Source organism: Triticum dicoccoides, chromosome 4A, assembly GCF_002162155.2.
Source record: "Triticum dicoccoides isolate Atlit2015 ecotype Zavitan chromosome 4A, WEW_v2.0, whole genome shotgun sequence".
Taxonomy (NCBI): domain Eukaryota; kingdom Viridiplantae; phylum Streptophyta; class Magnoliopsida; order Poales; family Poaceae; genus Triticum; species Triticum dicoccoides.
In genome coordinates, this window is record NC_041386.1 from 167,397,199 (window position 1) to 167,405,007 (window position 7,809).

Here is a 7,809-nt window from a genome sequence, read left to right on the forward strand (position 1 = left end):
ATGACTACTAATAGCAAGACTTCTCCCTTGTCCTCAGGAACAAACGTAATTACTCACAAAGCATATTCATGTTCATAATCAGAGGGGTAATAATATGCATATAGGATCTAAACATATGATCTTCCACCAAATAAACTAACTAGCATCAACTACAAGGAGTAATCAACACTACTAGCAACCTACTAGCACCAATCCCGGACATTGGGACAAGAATTGGATACAAGAGATGAAGTAGGGTTTGGAGATGAGATGGTGCTGGTCAATATGTTTGTGGAGATTGCCCTATCCCGATGAGAGGAGCGTTGGCGATGACGATGGTGATGATTTCCCCCTCCCGGAGGGAATTATCCCTGATTTTTTTCTCATCGGAAGACTTCATATAGCAGAACATGGATGTCAGATAGACACCAGGGGGCCCACGAGGTAGGGGGCGCGCCCTAAGGGGGGGGCACCCCCACCCTCATGAGCAAGGTGTGGGCCCCCTGGCCTTCATCTTTGGCGAGGATTTTTATTTATTTATTTTAAGATGTTCCGTGGAGTTTCAGGACTTTTGGAGTTGCGCAGAATAGGTCTCTAATATTTGCTTCTTTTCCAGCCCAGAATTCCAGCTGCCGGCATTCTCCCTCCTTATGTAAACCTTGTCAAATAAGAGAGAATAGCCATAAGTATTGTGACATAAAGTGAAATAACAGTCCATAATGCAATAATATCGATATAAAAGCATGATGCAAAATGGACGTATCAACACGCAGCTCAGGACACCCAGTCCTCACCGTATTCTCCTTGAACTAAGGTCACACAGACCTCGTCCAATCACTCGTGGTAAGTCTTCAGGTGACTTCCGAACCTTCACAAACTTGGTCACTCGGCGATCCACAATTCCTCTTGGATGCTCTAGACCATGACGCCTAACCGTCTGGAAGAAGCACAGTCTTCAAAGTTAACAAGCGTCGGATCCACGTAGGATCAATCTCTTCAGTGATGCTCAATCACTTGGGGTTTGTAGGTGTTTGGGTTTTGGGTTTTTCCTCACTTGATGATTTTCTCTCAAAGTCCTCAAAGGATGGGTTGCTCTCAAATGACAAGTGTCAGTTTCTCTTGGAGCAGCCAACCAGCTAGTGGTTGTAGGGGGCAGCTATTTATAGCCGAGGGAGCAGCCCGACATGATAAGACATAAATGCCCTTCAATGATATGACCGTTAGGTGGATAGATATTTTGGGACAGCTGGCGCGTAGCACAACAATGGTCGGAATTTTGAGTAGCAAAATCCTCAGGGCTATCATGTTCCTCACTGTGTAGGTAATCCGCACTGGCGAATTCCTAACTCCTCAGTCAGAACGAATCCCTCAGAGACCAGAAGAACTTCGTCTCTGTCGCTGAAGAATATGACTGGATTGTATGAGATTTCCAATGGCTTCACTCGAAGGGATTGGTAGGTGTAGGATTTTGAGTTGAGCATCACATGGAAATTTTTCCTTAGTATTTCCTCGACCCCCTTTAACAGTATGGTGTTTCCTATGACTCAATAAAGAGAAAATGAAACTACGAAAACAAAAGTCTTCACGCTTCATGTTCCTCGAATGAATACCAAGTCTTCAAGGTCACACCAATTTCTTCACTATCAAAGTCTTCAGAAAGTCTTCAGAGATTAAAAGTCTTCAGTCGAAGAACTTCATTTTTAGGGGTCGACTTTCTCTGTTTATATGGAACTCCTCATAGACTTATAGACCTGTGTACACTCACAAATGCATTAGTCCCTTAACCTATAAGTCTTCAATACACCAAAATCACTAAGGGGCACTAGATGCACTTACAATTATCCATCCCTTTTTTCTTATATGTTTATTTACAACAACTTGCACCCATACATTCTGGTATGCTCAGTACGCCAGGGGCTTTCTTTTACCCCATAATACGACATGAGAAGTCCGAACACTTTTGATAGTGCGGCACCCCGAACTTATAGCATTATATGCATCAACTCCGAATCATGTCTTGGGTCAAAAGTTGGGTTTGCCCGGATCCCATGCTTTGTTACCTTACGTTCTGCTATATCGGCTAAGGTAGCGCTGGGAGAACTACTACGATTGTGTCCCGGTTCTTCCGGACGAGCACCTTAGTAGAGAAAGCCGAAAACTGACTGTCATGATAAGGCAAGAGTTGGTCGCTGTTCGAGAGGTCTCAAGTCCTTAAAGACTTTTTCCTCTTCCGGCGAGGAGTCGGCCTTGCCCGACTTAGGCATATATAGCGCCCCAAATTCGGCCATACGAATTCTAGGGGCTTCTCCAAAATTTAAAATTGTAGACTTCTATGGCTAAGTGAGAGTGATAAAGCCTTATAGTCTGATTGCCTGGTTCGTTGTGCTGAACACCTCCCTCGAAGGACTCAAAATTGGGAAAAAGAGTGCTCAGGTTTATCCCGAACACCCCAGTACTAGTTACATGGGGGCAGAAGCCGATGTCGTGGTTCTAACTCTGACAGTGAGGTAGGGGGTATGTATGGAGAGGCTAGATCTCAGCTATGGAGAAGTTGTAAATATACCAGGATGTACGAGTTCAGGCCCTTCGCGGAGGAAGTAACAGCCCTACGTCTCGGTGCCCGGAGGCGGTCGACTGGATTATGTGTGTATGAGTTACAGGGGTGCCAACCCCTGCTACTGAGGAGGGGGGTGGCTTATATAGAGTTCGCCAGACCCCTCCGGTCCTCAGTAATGCAGGGTTAAAATACATTAAGACTGGGCGTTACTGGTAACGTCCCTAATAAAGTGCTATGATGACCATAAAGACTATTTAATGGCCGACCGTTTGCTTGCGGAGTGACTTTAGATCTCCTGTCAGTCGAGTGATTGGCTTCGTAGTCGAGTGGTAGCTTCCTGGTCGTGTGTCTTGAATCCGTCGAGTGGGATACCTTCAAGTCGATTGAAAGGTGACTTCTTCCAGGGATGTCCTTGGGTAGGGCTCTTAGGACAGGTCCATGCCCCTACCCTAGGTACATAGCTTCATCATTAGCCCCCGAATGGATCGAGGTTCGAGTGGGGAAGGAGTTGGGGGTCCTTCCGACTGGTTCTGAGCGTCATACGAATGTCTTGTACTGGATCAATCGTCACGGATGACGTTGTCAACTTCTTTCGGTCACCTTGATCCATTCTTGGTCTCTCGTCGAGTGAATTTCCTTACTTGTGGAATACCGAGTGCCGGCACGAGCGGGCTCTTCAGTTTGATGAGTTGTTCTGCAGCCCGCGGATTTTGCGGGATTTGAATTTCGGGAAGCGAGCGGGACGGGGGCGGCCAAAGTAATCGGATGGGATAGGATGGAAGCTCCTCGATCTCCGCGCCACCTTTTTCGCCACGTACCGTGCGCGCGCCTGTTGCGGGATTTGACGGGATTGTCTGGGCCTACCGGTCAGCTACTCGGAAGCGGCTCCTTATAAGTTGCCGGCTCGGGGCTCCCCAACAGTGTGCTCTCGCCTTTCCTTCTCCCCCCGCAAGGTCCTCTGCCACCTCCGCTCTCACCCAAGTGCCATAGGTCTGTTCGAGCCTTGCCGGCGACGATGGTGAAGGACAAGACGTCGGCTTTGGAGCATGCGAAGAAGGCGGCGGTGCAGGGGAAGGGGAAGAAGTCCGCTCGGGGCGGATCTTCCTCGAGGACTGCTCTGCCCAGGGATTGGATCCAGGGCGACTGGATGCCCTCGGTGATTCGGCAGGAAGATCTTGACGACATGGTCGAGGGGGGAGTCATTCCCCATGAAGCTGCGCGTCTCCCGGGGGGAGAAGTCGAACCCCAACCTCGTGACGGTGAGTGCGTCCTCCTCGCCACCCATATCGATCGCGGATTTTCTCTACCTCCTCATCCTTTTTTCCGGAGCTTTTTGAACTTCTTCGGAGCGCAGCTCCACCATTTCACTCCCAATTCCATCGTGTATCTTGCAGCTTTCGTTTCCTTGTGCGAAAGTTTCTTGGGTTGCCGCCCTCATTGGGGACTCTTTAAACACATCTTCACTTGCCGTTCCCAATCGGTAAAGAAAGCCAAGTCGAGTGACGAACGGACGCAAGTGATCCAGCTATGCGGGGGCCTGGCGATCCAGATGAGGGGTAAAAGTTCTTTTCTGTCTATCACTTTTCCCGAGTCGGTCCGTGGTTGGCAGTCGACCTGGTTTTATTGCCAAGATCAGGTGACCCTAGGGCAGTCGACTGGTCTTCCCCCTTTCTCTCTGGACCGAGCTCAAAAGCCGGCCTCTCTGAAAGTGCTGCCGGAGGAGAAGGCGCAAGTCAAGGTGCTGGTTGTTCGAGTGGTTCAGCTTGTCCGAGAGGGCGTGACCGGCATGGACTTGCTGGAGGTCTTCCTTCGGAGGCGCATCCAACCGCTTCAGGCTCGTGACCACCCTATGTGGCTGTACTCGGGTCTCGACGACACCACTCGGGTTCACCCAGAGGAGGTCACCGACGAGATGCTGGAAGGGTGGCTGTCGAGCATCACAGGGAACAAAGACAACCCCTGAGGAGCCAGGAGGGTTCCCCCGCTTGACAGTACATACGACGTGGACCAGGTCTGACCTTGTGTTCCTGACTGAGATCTTGCTTTCTTCATTTGCTCTCTTTGAATCGGTCGACTGACTTTCGACTTGTCTGCTATTCTCCAGGCAACTACAGAGATGTACTCGACACCCAACGGAGCACAGGGGCAGGCCGAGGAAGGGGTGGCGAGCGCAGGCGAAAGCGGAGACGAACAGGGGGAGTGGGAGTCTGACGGCGAAGGAGAGGGAGACGACGACGTCGACTCCAGCGAAGAGGAGGAGGAGGAGGAAGCTGAACCTCCCCGCTCGGAAAGGTGATCCAAGCTTACACACGACCCTGCGCGGGAACGTGGTAAGGCGACTGCTCCCGTTGGGCAGTCGTCGAAGCGCCCTCGGACCTCTTCTCCAGCGCCGACTGAAAAAGCTCCCAAGCACCCCCGTGCGGCGCCGTCCAAGCCACCCAAGGCTCTGCCCAAGATGAGGATGACTGTCCCCACCATTTCTGGGTAATGATAGAACTTGTTCTCCTTTGTCGACCGTGGACGGATCCTTGGTCGATCCACTGAGCCGACTGACGGTCTTTCAAAATTTGCAGTGCTGCTAAGATCTCCCCCAAGGACGATGATCAATAGATGGAAGATGTTGTTACTTCCAACCCTGGTATGACTACTGATGTTCTGCCTTGAATCGACTGACGATTTCTTATAACTCTGGTCGATTGAATTTTTCTCGTAGCTCCTCCTCATGTTATTAACCTTCCTGACGACGAAGACGAAGCGCCGATGAGAGTGAGGCGGAACAGGAAAGCGTCGGCTGGCGAGACTCCACAATCCACTCCGGCGCCTGAGGCCGTAGCTCGAGACGGTGGCGATACCACCCGGGCTTCTGTGACTTTCGCCAATCCTCTGACGAGTGTGCGGCCCTCGACGTCGACCGTAAATGCGCCTTCGCTCTTCGCCACACACCACGTCCCTGAGGACCAAGTGGGTGCAGCTAAGGAAGCTATACACCAGGCAGGCATCATAATGGAGCAGGTCAAGGTGGTTCGAGAAGCCAGCCAAGCGGCTTATGACGCGAGTTCAGCTCTTCAGAGTAACGTCCAGGTCAGTCGATTCACTGCTTGTTCTGTTAGGGTATGCTGTCTGAAGAATCTCTTTTCCGAAGATCTTTTAAATCTGTATACCCACTGGATGTTTCTGTTAAGTTTTTTGGTCGAGTGGGGGCATGCTGAGTGCACCCACTGGGTGTAGTCCCCGAGACTACGGTGGACTGCTGGCAGTCGACTGTAGTCTTTATATTGTGTTGCTGTAGTTTTACTCCTTCACTCGGTCTGGCCAGGCCATGTCGAATGAAACTGTATCCGGTCGACTGCGGGCAGTCGATTTATTATTATTATTATTATTTTTCAGAACCAGTGGGGGCACGCTGAGTGCACCCACTGGGTGTAGCCCCCGAGACTACTGTTGAATGTTTTTGATTCAGCTGTAGTCTTAGAAACGTCATCATTGGCTCTTGGTTACTCGGAAGCAACTTATCTTGGACCTCTGTCGACTGACTTTTGCAGAAATCCTGTGAACTTGTGGCTCTCTACACTGAGTTGGAGAACAAACAGACCCAGCTCGACCTTGACTTGAAGCTCGCTCAACAGAACCTGCAGAAGGCGCGAGACGAAGCAAAATGTATGGCTGGCGAGGTTTCTCATTCTTGACGAGTGACTTCCCTTTCTTGCCCATTCTTGATGTTGAGTTCACTCGACGTTCTGTAGATAAACTGGAGGAAGCTCTGAAGAAGAAGGATCAAGATCTTGCCAAAGCACAGTAGGAGGCCTCGAGCAAAACGAAGCTTGCAGAAGAGAAACTGGCTTCGGTCGGAACTCTTGAACAGGAGAACTCCAGACTGAAAACTGCTCTCGAGACAGCTAATCGAGAGGTCAGCCGACTGAAGAACGACAAGATGGTTCTGCATGACCAGGCGGGTGAGCTGGCGGGGAAGGTAAACGATCTGGAGGCTTATCTCGGTGGACTCGCCAAGAAGCTGTTTGTCATGCTCGAAGGTAATTATTCCGACCCGGCTATCTTGCGGTTACCAAGCCCCGCGTAAGGCCACTGTCTTATTCTTGAATCGTGTTTGCAGAATTCTGCCAGAGCTTCGAAGAGGAAACCAGTCGAGTGGAGCCAGGCTTGGATCCCGCCAATTCTCTCGTGAAGGACGAGGCTGCTATGAACGTGCTCCGACTAGAGTCTCGTGTTACCAGCGTTGTTGACTATCTTGCTCGGCTGAAGGTTGCGATGTCGCGGATCGACACATCACTCTGGCCTGGAACGACGCTTCAGAACGACCTCGAGTCCCTGATGGTTCGACTGGATGAAGTCCCGGGTCGAGTGGCGGAATGGAAGAAATCATCTGCTAGATGTGGTGCTGATGTCGCTCTGTCTTTGGTCCGCGTCCATTGCAAGGAGGCGCGAGAAGAAAAGCTGGCCGCCATCCAAGTTGCCAATACCAGGAAGCACAGCTTTCAAGACTTCATGGAGACTTTCATTGCTGCTGCTACTCGTATTGCAGACGGGATCGACTTGGACGAGTTCGTCGCCCCTTCTAGTCCTCTGCTTGAGGAATGAAAAACTTTTATGCTTCACTTTAAATTTGCCTCGAAATGCCGAGTGGATTCTATAACCGTTAAACTCTGTCGAGCCGAGGGCTCGAGTACTTTGATCTGAGGTCTTGGACCTTTGGGTTTTATCTGAACTTGATTTATTGTTGAATACCTTCGGGAATTATCTACCGAGTGGAACTTGGCCTTCACTCGAAATAACGTCGTATTTGTGGTGCAGCTCCGAAGGAAAAGGTAATAGTCGATTCACATCTTGCCGTCCTTGTGGATTGGGACGTGTTCCAAACTTAGGCGAGCACTGGGCTGCAGCTAAGCCCCCGAGTGGGAGGTTTGCTTTCCACTCAGTGGGGATTTTGAACACTTAGGCGAGCACTGGGCTGCAGCTAAGCCTCCGAATGGGAGGTTTGCTTTCCACTCGGTAGGATTTTTGAACACTTAGGCGAGCACTGAGCTGCAGCTAAGCCTCGAGTGGGAGGTTTGCTCTCCACTCGGTAGGATTTTTATATACTTAGGCGAGTACTTGGACTGCAGCTAAGCCCCCGAGTGGGAGGTTTGCTCTCCACTCGGTAGGATTTTCAAACACTTAGGCGAGCACTGGGCTGCAGCTAAGCCTCCGAGTGGGAGTCTGGCTCACCACTCGGTAGGATTTTCAAATACTTAGGCGAGTACTTGGACTGCAGCTAA